The following is an 11,013-nucleotide window of genomic DNA, read 5'->3' on the forward strand; positions in this document are numbered from 1 at the left end:
GCAGAACAATTGAATGGGGGGGGGGAGGAAGGTATGGAGGGCAACCATGGATGCCAGGGAAAAAAGGGGGGGGAAGGTGGGACATAGCAGAGGGTGGGGGATGGGGAATCAGGGATGGCAAGACAAAGGGCAAGGTATGCAGGATGTAAGAATTGGAAAATTATTTGCTGAGAACATATATGTGGATGTACTTGATTGAGACAATGCACAGTGTATTTTGGATGGAAAATTCATTTGTGTGTTGTGATGATGGTGTAAAGTGAATTAATAACTAAAAAAAAAAAAAAAGAAATGAAAAGGGCCAACCCTGTACCCTGGTGATTAAGAGAGATGAATCCCGCATGGTTGACTGTGTAGTTCAGTTTCTTGACTCAGTGGCTTGAAAGATGCTCTGGACTCATGTCCATGCCCACAATCCTGCCAGGATGGAAAAACAAAGGGATTGCAATGTGAATATGCCCCATTGGGACTGCTTTGTTCCTCTCCTTCTGGCTAGTTCATGTGCCCTTGACAAATTAAATTTTAAAAATAAAGGAGAAAACACTACAGAAGGAAGTCCCTAACTCCTACAGTAAACAGCAGGCTTACTGCACAGTTCCCTGAGCTGTTGGGAGACCACACCCAGGCCACTCTTATTGACACTCCTCTGACTCCCAGCAGCACCAGGGTCATAGGACACCGATACCCCATTGTGGGCCTCTTGGTATCATTAACAGGTCAGCAGAACCAAAAGTTTCCAGTGGTCCTTCTGAAATGTCAACTAGGTAAAGTTAGTGTAGGGAGGTCAAATACAATGTCTGCTCCAGACTTACCCTTCAGAACCAGCAAATGGCTTACTGGTTACATTGCTAGACTCCCACACGGTCAGTCATGCTATGAGTCCCAGACTCAGTAGCTTAAAACACATGCCGTGTGTGTTTGTGTGTGTGTGTGTGTGTGTGTGTGTGTGTTCATGCCCAAAATCCCGAGAGGAGAATGGAGAAGGGATTGCAGCATGGCCATCCCTACTGGGGAGTGATTTTTCACTTTCCCTCTTTTTCTCTGGCAAGTGTATGTGCCTTATGGTAAATAATAATAATTTCTTGCTATTGTGAGTCACCTGGACAGCTCTTTTAGATCATTTTATTTTGTTTTTCTGATTACAGCTACTACATTACTCCACGCTGCTCAAAATGGAGCACATATACCCTTAGTGTGAGGTTCAGGGAAGATGCAAAACATCAAAATATTTGGGATTTCTCACTTTTTCTCAGAGGAGAGCAGGAGATGGGAGAAGTGCTCCAGAAAGACAATCCAGTCTCTGAAGCATATCCTAGGTGGGGTGGAGGCCTTCCAGTCTCCAGACTGTCCCTTCAGCTTACCCTTCTCTTTGGACAGGATACTTTCAAAAGTCACAGCAGCCAGACTTGCTCCTGACTTTGGATCCTCTGCAGAAAGTCCAGCACCACCTGTTCACCTCCATCCTTCATTGATGAAAATGCCTAGGCCTGGTGTACTGGGCACACAGTCACATGGACTTCTCCTCTTGCTCCCACCCATAGCTGTTGGACTTCGCACCTGGCCAGCCTCCTACACCATGCTGTCAGCAGGTGGCTGGGTGACCCAAGGATTAGAATGGAAGGGGATGGTCCTCATCTTGGCTAAAAAGTATGCTACAAAGAGGGGGACTGGGCCTGGTGGAGGTTCTCTCCAGACTGGGGAGGCTGCAGCAGGCACAGAGGTTGCTCTGTAAACACTCTCCTGGACTCCTGCTCCAACTCTGCTAAGAAGGTTAAGAAGGGGCAGACAAGGAGCTAATACTCTTCCTCTCTGGGTGGGATGCTTTGGGGTAGGTGGAAGAAATCTCATTGCTGGTAGAGCCCCTCCTCCCGCCCCCGACATTTTGCTCTACTCTCTCCTGGCCCATCCATAACCAGGGACATCCCATGATGTCACGAAGTGTAGTTTTCTCCTGGATGTTTTCAGGAGATCTTACAGCCTGACTGTTTTGTCAGCTGGCATTTCATATTTTACCCAAAACATACTCCCATAGCTTCCAAATGCCCTCCTATGAAGAGAAGGGTCCCAGATCCTATTGTGTACAAAGTAACCCCCAGGTTCCACATGTCTCTAGAAGAGTGATTATACAACTAGTCCAGGTATATTTCTGGGTAGTATAATGGGGGGGGACATAGGGGTGTCCTACAGAGAGATGAGAATTTCTGGCCTACAAGAAACATGCTACTGACAGTTGCATGTAAAAATCAATGACTTTAACTGCAGCATCTTCACCCACTAGGATGTTATCTCGCTCGATATCTCTATGTGCCACTCCCTTGCTGTGGCAGTACCCTACCACAGTTGTGTTCTACTGGAACGTGTTCCCATCATCATCATCATCATCCACACAGCCATGCAGTGTGAGGTGGTCCAAGCGATCCCCCATGCTGCTCTGCTCCATGATGAGATAGAGCACTTCTAGCTTATTAACCACTTACTTCCAGGCCTTGGATGATATTTTGGTACTACAGTGCCATCATTATGTCAGCCTCTAAAGAGTGACTGGAGGAGCTGTGTGGACCTCCTTTCTGGATGACTTTAACAGCCATGGCAGATGTGTGAATTCTGGTTGGAATATACCAGGCTAGCTTGACTGGCGAAGCTACTCGTACTGGCAGTTTTGAGTTTTGAGGAGACTGTACTGATGACTACAAGTCTCCTCATTGACAGGTGACTTTGAAGCTCTGCTCCATGGTGACCAGGTCCTACCTATTCTAACTAGCAACACTATAAACTAGAAATGCTAGCTAGTACTACTGACTATACCAAGTTCAGTGCCAATAGTAATGAACAATACCAATAGCAGTAACTAATAAACAATATTAACTATACTAATAATACCACCTAAAGATACTAATTAAAATACTAACTCAAACAGAAAAAATATTAGCTATGTGAACTTACAAAAATACAAAATGGAAAGAACAGGATACATAAAAAATTGGAAATTGGAAAATAAAAAGGCTGGTGGATGGCCACATGTTTGTGGGAGGACTCAGATGTGTCAGCCATGAAAGCCTGAGGTACACTTGCATTTGGATTCACTTTTCTAATCTTCTGAGAGAAAGCTGTTGACACACTAGTTGGAATGATTCCATTAGCCTAACCCACAAAATGCTTCTGGTTCAAAGAATTTGCTTATATATACGTGGGCAAGATGGTTACTAGATGAGCCTAATGTGATTTCCTCCCACAAATAAAAGATGAAAAAAGAGGAAAAGCAGCTGATATTCATCTGTGGTGTTTAAGGGAGAGTGTCAGAGTGCAGTATGGATGTGGCAGAGATGTTTCAGAGCATGACACCTCAGGATGGCCTTGTAGACAGGGAGCACAGTGCTCTGCATTTTCTGCTCCATCTCCCCAGGTAAGATTGTCTAGGAGCAGGGACTTTTGGTGATGGAGAGAAGGTAAGCAAGATAAGAGCCATTGTACAACTAGCTCCATTATGTCTGGGGAAGGTTAATGGAGGGTATAGGGATGTCCACAAACAAGTGAGAGCTTCTGGCCTGCAAACCAGAATAAATTATTTTCACTGTACTACTCTGCACACACAAGGATGTTGTTCGATATCTCTATGTGCTACCTCCTTCTGTGGCAATACCCTACCACAGATAAGATCTGTTGGAACATGTCACCAGCATCATCGTCCTCCACACAGCTATGCTTTGTGAGGTGGCTCAGGCAATCTCCCATGCAGCCCCCATTCACATTGTGAAGTCCTGAGGTGCCAGAGGCCTGCTCCAGCCAGGCTGGGTTGAAGCTTGTACACAGGAAGGTGACATGGGCAGAAATTCAGGCTGAAACCTCAATGCTCTTTAGCAATGTTCTCAGTCGACTACAGTCAGAGCCAGCTCAAGACTGCAGCCCTGATGCCTAGGAGACATATGTATTTATTATTGAAGGAGTTTCACAGGAGTAGGATGGGTGAGGGGAAGTAAGTAAAAGATTTACTCTAAGAAACAGGGTATACAAAGTATGGAAACAATAATCATAAAACATGATGCACTGTTCTGTTTGATCAGGTGAAGCCAAACACAGTCCTTAGAACGAAGGAGTCCATTTGTCTGGTGCATTTTCTTCTTAGATCTTGATTACTGGGAAGGGTCTTTTGAACAGGGGGCTTGCAGGAAGTTTGATAACTTCAGTCCCAGGTCAGCTTGATAACTTCAGTCCTGGGCCAGGGTGGCAGTATTGCTGGTTACAAAGACCTAGATAGAAATCTTGTCTTGTTAAGTAAAGACACGGTTAATATATACTAAAGTGAAATATCTATATTGCTTTTAGGGTAATTTACAGCTAAGGGGGTGAGCCTATTGCCTACATGGGAAAGGAATGTGGTCTTGCGAGCAGCTTAATGACTGACCTCTAAAAATTACTGTGTACTTGGGACCCTCTACATACTGTTCTGTACAATGACTGTGGCTTGGGGAACGGAAATCTTCCCTTGTCCTGAGATCAAAGGTGGCTCATGGTCTTTGTTTGGGGTATCAGTGCCTCGCGGATGAGTCCCTAGGCCTCCTCTAGCTACTGAGGTCGTTTCACCAATTTAGTAGCTTTCCATTAACTCAAACTTATCTAATGTTATCTATGTAATCCCCAGTAGGAGAGGTGAATGCAGCATTTTTTATTGACATTTTCCAGGCAGGTGGAGTGAGTCAAACATCCTGATCCTCGCTGCATCTTAGGAAACTGCATTCCTTCAGGATCACTAATTGGCTTTATTGTAAAGTTGCGGTAAGGCTAGGGGTGTTATTTTACCCTTATGGGGTACTGTCAGTAAAGCTCATGGCAGAGAAATTGAGTGCAGGCCAGTACAGCAACACAGTGGAGAATTGGAACTTGTAAACTGCTGACCTTGCTAACAGTTCTCCTCAGCCCAGTCCTTGCTTTTAGGCATGAGGGGCAGCTCCTTTAAATTCAGCCGATGTTGGCTGCATGGTCCTGACACTGAGGTCTTTACTACAGAGGAGTCCTATATGCCTCACATGCAGATAGGTAGCATCCACACCTCTGAATTGCCGCAGAGGAGTTCAGACTGTGTCGTAACATCCCCCACACAGGTTGTGACTGAAAAAAGCCATCATGTTACATATCTACCCACTCTGGAAGAGCAGCTGGGTAAATGACCTCTACTACAATGACTGTCACCAGAAGCTGCTGGAGCAGCCTTACCTCTCTCCAAGCCCTTAAATCCCATGTGAGGAGCCAGGTGAACGTTCCCATCCATATCCATAGACTGCACTCAGTAGCCCCACCCCCTGTATCCCATGAAAGTAGCTGAGTGATCTTGCCCGCATTTGAGTCAGAGAATCTGATCCCCTGTATCTTGAGAAAGCAAGTATGAGAGTAATCCCAGTCATAGCTGAGCCCCTAGAAAGTTCCCATCACCAGCCCCCATATTACATGGAAGAAGCAAACTTAGGCCACTGAGACATTTCCAGGCATTGTGATGCTGATTATAGCTAAAGAAATTATAGAGACTACATTGCTGTGTCTAACTGGAGCCAAAGCCAACATACCACACACAATTGACATCCTAGGACATACCTCCTGGGGAAAATCACCACAAAAGCCATTCTGGAAAACTGATATAGGCAGTTTTTCTATCAGATGTGAAAAATGTCAACAAAGAGACAGAAGACATGTGGAAATGCAGAGTAACATGACAGTGCCAAAGGAATTCAGTAATGCACCAGCAACAGACACCAGACAAAAATGTGTGAAATTTATTTTTTTGGAGAGGTTTTTGCTATAGGGCACATGTGTTTGCCAGACAGAGACAGAGAGACAGAAAGTGAGAAATCACCCCCTGGGGGGGATGGGCACACCGCACACCCTTCTCCTCTATTCTCCTCTCAGGATCTTGGGCACACACACACACATGCACCTGGCGTGAGTTTTAAGCCACCGGGTCTGGGACGTGAACTGTTGTTGACTACTTGGGAGGCCAGTGACATAGCCATTATACTAACTGCTGGTCCCAAAATGTGTGAAATTTCTAAAAAGGAATTCAACATAATGATCCTGAGGAAATTCAGTGAGATGAAAGTACAGATAGGCAATTCAATGAAATCTAGAAATCATTATATGACCTGAATAGGACATTGCAGAATGATAAATTTTGAAAGAGCCAAGCACAAATCTTGGAACAAGAAAGATTCAAATAAAAGAGATACAATCAAGAGTGTTAACCACAATTGTTAATGTGTCATTGGGTATGGTTTAGTAGTACCTCATTAAAATGTCAATGTTATCAATATTTTCAGATTTGTTCCTGTCGTTTTGTCAGACATCATTTTGATCATTTTTTATTCTCTTATTTCTGTCAGTCTCTCTTTAGTTTTCCTGATATAGTACTCCCTTCAGTACTTCTTGAAGAGCTGGTCTAGTACTGGTGAAATTTTTTCAGCTTTTGTTTGTCTGCAAATGATTTTATTCATTCTTCCCATTTAAAGGGTAATCTCGCCAGGTATAGTATTCTCAGTTGAAACTCTTTTTTCTTTCAGTATTTTGAATATGTCTTCCATTCTTTCCTGCATTGTTTTTGTTGAGAGGTCTAATGTTAGCCTAATAGGGTAAACTTTGTAAGTGCCTTGATATTTTTCTCTTGCCATTTTTAGAATATTGTCTCTGTCCAAGATTTTTAGCATTCTGGTTATGATGTACCATGGAGAGTATCTTCTTATGTTTTTTTCTATTTGGAGTTCTTAGTGTTTATTGGGTCTGTATGACTAAATGCTTCTCTAATTTTGGGAAGTTTTCTGCAAGAATTTCATGGAAAAGATTTTCTATGTGCCAGAACATCAAGTCATGTTGGGCTCCAATCTGCTGGAAGCCCTGCTCCAGCTGGGGTGGGTCAAAACTGGTACACAGGAAGGCGATATGGGTGAACAAAATCAGGCTGAAACCTCAGTGCCTCTTAGCATGTTCTCAGCCGGCTACAGCCAGAGTAAGCTCAGGACTGCAGGCCTGATGGCCAGAAGACATGCGTATTTATTATTGAAGGAGTTTTACAGGAGTAGAATGGATGAGGGGAAGTAAATGAAAGATTTTACTCCAAAAGGTAAAGCATTCAAAGTATAGGAACAATAATCATAAAACATGACATCTGTTTTGTTTAGGTATAAACAGTCATAATTCTTAGAACGAGGAAGTCCATTTGTCTGGTGCATTCTCTCCTTAGATCTTAATTACCAGGAAGGGTCTTTTGGATGAGAGGGCTCCCAAGAATCTTAATAACCTCAGTCCCAGGCCAGCTTGATGACTTTAGTCCCAGATTGGCTTGAGAACTTGAGCCCCAGGTCAGCTTGAGAACTTCAGCCTCAGGCTAGGGTGGCAGCAGATTGCTGGTTACAAGTGCCTAGAAATAAACTCTGTCTGGTTAAGTAAAGACAAGGTTAATATATACTAAAGTGGAATACCTATATTATCTCTGGGATAATCCATAGCTAAGAGGGTGAGTCTAATGTCTACATGGGAAAGGAATGTGGTCTTGTGAGCAGCTTAATGACTGACCTAAAGGTTACTGTGTACTTGGGACCCTCTACGTGCTGCTCTATACAATGGCTGTGGCTTGGGGAATGGCAATCTTCCCTTGTCCTGAGATTAAAGGTGGCTCATCATCTTTGTTTGGGGTATCAGCACCTCATGATGAGTCTCTGAGCCCCTCCCAGCTACTGAGATCGTTTCACCAGTTTAGTAGCTTTAACCTAAACCTTCCTAATGCTTATCTATGTAATCCCCAGTAGGAGAAGTGAATGCAGCATTCTTTATTGACATTTTCCAGGAGGGTGGGGTGAATCTAATGGGAGTAATTCCTGTTCACAGCCGCCACCTTAGTGGATCTGCATTCCTTCAGGATTATTGTAAAAGTTACAGTAAGGTTGGGGGTGCCTTTATGGGGTACCAGGTTATGGCAATAAGGCCCATGGCAGAGAAATTGAGTGCAGGCAGTACAACAACACAATGGAGGTCCAGAACTTGTAACTGTCGACCTTGCTAACAGTTCTCCTCAGCCGAGTCCTTGCTTCAGGCATGAGGGGTGGTTCTTTCATACTCAGCTTGTGTTAACTGCATGGTCCCAACATCTTTGCTCCGGTCAAAGTTATTCACTTTTTGGAATGCCTATTATTCAGATATTTGGGCATTCAATAATGTCTAGTATTTGCCATAGGTTGTCTTTATTTTTCAATTTTTTTTCATTATTTTTGGTGGTTTAATATAAATCTAAGATTTTTGTCTTCCAGTGCAGAGATACTCTCTTTTGTGTGGTTCAATAGGCTCTTAATACTTTTAAGGGAGGTGCTGATTTCTTGTACTACTGTCTTCATCTCTAGAAGTTCTAATTGGTTCTTTTGTATGATATCTATGTCCTCCTCCAAGTCCAGGAAAGACTTTCTGATCTCTGTCACCATGAACATTCTGAACTCTATTTATGACAATCTTAGAAATTCTGTTGTGCTGTCTATGGTTGAAGAAGAGTTGATCTATTCCACTGGTAAATAGGTGTTTTCTTTTCCCCCCATATTTCTTGGACCTCTGCACTAGTCATCTCATGGATTATACACTTTTCTTACTTTTCTGGTGTCAATTCTACAGTGTCAGGGGAAGAAGAGTTCTACTTCACAGATGTGTTCTTGGTAGATGGCTTGTCTTCCAGTCAGAGAAATTGTGTGTTTAGCCAGCTTTAAGTGTTGATTCATTTCTCATTCTTTGAGAGGTGCACCTGGGGCTGAGCTTCAGGGTTTCAACTGGGGAAGAAAGGAGTTGTGCCATGTGCTTCAGAAAACTATGAAGTCTGGAAATATTCCTGGATATGCAGAAGGAAACAAGAGTTCTTCATTTGAAAGTGGTCTTCCAGCCTCAGTTCTTCTCACTGTCTACTGCTATTCCCTGCTCTGCAGTACAGGATCTGGGAAGCAATGATGGCAAAGGGAGGAGGAAGGAGCTGGTCTGGGCTGTACTTGGAGCAGTTTGAAGACAGTAGGAGGTCCTGAGGTGGACTCCTGCCTCAGTTATTCTCACTGGCTGCCACTGATACCCATCTGCAGCAGGCACTGGGGATAATGGCAAAGGAAGGTTGAAGGGGCCATTTGAAACATTTTTAACAGAGATGAAAATGGGGAATTGTACAAAAATACAAAATCTAGATGGAAGCAAAAAAAATCCCCAAATTAAAAAAATTTATATGAGAAAAGAGAACTACAAAAGAAATAAATACAAAATAAGGGAAAATACTTAAAGTTTATAAATTAAAAAAAAACTGTTTAAAGTACTAGCTGTAGTATGATTAAGGAAGCTGGATCCCATATGACTGAGAGTATCATTTGAGCTCCAAATCCAGTGGTTTGAGAGAGATTGCAGGTATGTGTGTGCATGTATATCCAAAATCCTGAAAGGAGGAAGAAATGGAGAAAAATGGATTGCTGTGTGACCATTCCCCATGGGGAACGCTTCTCATCCTCTCCCCATCTTTTTCTGATGAGCACATATACCCTTTGACTAAAATTTAAGAAATGAATAAAAAAATGAATACAAGGAAAACAAAACTTAAAAATTAAAACTTTTAAAATTTACAAATATAAAAAATAATGACAGGCCAGTGACCTACTTCTAGATCCTTTAGTGAAGATGGTGGTGTCCAAGGAGCATGATTATCAGACTGAAGTTTCACAGCCAGCAGTGGAGGAGGAGAAGGAAGCTAAAATATTTGAAGACCTAGGCATGACAGATGAACTGTGTGAAGTCTGTGACCAGTTAGGATGGACAAAGCCCACCAAGATACAGATTGAAGCTATTCTTTTGGCCTTTCAAGGTTGTGATACCATTGGGCTAGCAGAAACTGGTTATGGGGAAACAGAAGCCTTTACTTTGCCCATCCTGAATGTGCTGCTGGAGACGCCCCAGCATTTGTTTGCCCTGGTTCTCACTCTGACTTGAGAGTTGGCCTTTCTGATCTCAGAGCAGTTTGAGACCCTGGGGTCCACAAAATGCTGTGATTGTAGGTGGAATTGATTCAATGTCCTAGTATCTGGCCTTGGCAAAAAAACCTCATATAATAATCACAGCTCTTGGTTCACTGATTAACCACTTGGAAACTATAACATGTTTCGATTTAAGAGCCCTCAAATACTTGGTCATGGATGGAGCAGGTTGAATATTGAATATGGATTTTAGACAGGTTGATAAGATCCTCAAAGTGATTCCCCACTATCGGAAAACTCTTCCCTTCCCTGCTATTGTGACCAAGAAGGTGCAAAAACTTCAGCAAGCAGCTCTGAAGAGTCCTGTGAAATGTGCCGTTTCCTTCAAGTACTAGACGCTTGAGAAATTACAACATCGTTTTTATTCCCTCTAAATTCAAGGACACCTAGTTGGTTTACGTTTTTTTTTTTTTTTCATCACAATATTTGGGTACGCTTTTTATACGGGTTAACATTCTGCTGTATTTCATTTCATCCATTCTGTTTGAGAAACTGACAACAAAGGGAAATCGAGAGCACTCTGATGGTCATCTGAGGATAATTTCCAACCGGTAGCTGAGTCTTGCAGTCTCATTATGCAGCCCTATCTTCCCATTATTATTTTTTATTTTTTGCAAATAATAATTTTGATCCAAATCCAGCATAAATAACTTTTCACCAATTCTAACTTAAGACAACTAAACTTTACAATCATGTGCCAGTATACATTTCAAGATTACGGTGTGCACACCTTGATGATTAAGATAGTCTGAAGTACAAAAAGTAAGTCGCCCTTTAACTGGATTACCTTGGTCAAATACAGGTTGGCTATTTAAACTACAAAAATGAAACAAAAGAAAAGAAAATACAAGTTTCAGGTGTTTTTCAAATACCTTTTGTAGATGTCATTTGTTAGTAAACAACATATGCAGGTTCCCAAGTTTTGTTTCTTTCCAGTCTGTTCATGACATTCAACAGAGCTCTTTTTTTTTTTTTTTTTGAGAGGTTTTTT

The 11,013-nt window shown here is 42.4% G+C and overlaps 1 long non-coding RNA gene and 1 pseudogene across 4 annotated transcripts in view; both read left to right on the forward strand.

The window, feature by feature from the left end:
- The window catches only part of LOC102483014 (uncharacterized), a 24,571-nt gene extending 21,152 nt beyond the window's left edge, over positions 1–3,419 (forward strand). For 3 of the 4 annotated variants that reach the window (XR_335974.3, XR_335972.3, XR_335973.3), the window contains one exon: positions 1,378–3,419. This is a non-coding gene — a long non-coding RNA (uncharacterized LOC102483014). The remainder of the gene's footprint in view (positions 1–1,377) is intronic. The other variant, XR_335971.3, reaches the window with a different exon arrangement.
- A 6,250-nt stretch (positions 3,420–9,669) lies between these two features.
- LOC102483716 (putative ATP-dependent RNA helicase DDX47) overlaps positions 9,670–11,013 on the forward strand; it is a 7,665-nt pseudogene continuing 6,321 nt past the window's right edge.

The sequence above is a fragment of the Tupaia chinensis genome, unplaced genomic scaffold (assembly GCF_000334495.1).
Source record: "Tupaia chinensis unplaced genomic scaffold, TupChi_1.0 Scaffold000578_2, whole genome shotgun sequence".
Lineage (NCBI taxonomy): Eukaryota > Metazoa > Chordata > Mammalia > Scandentia > Tupaiidae > Tupaia > Tupaia belangeri.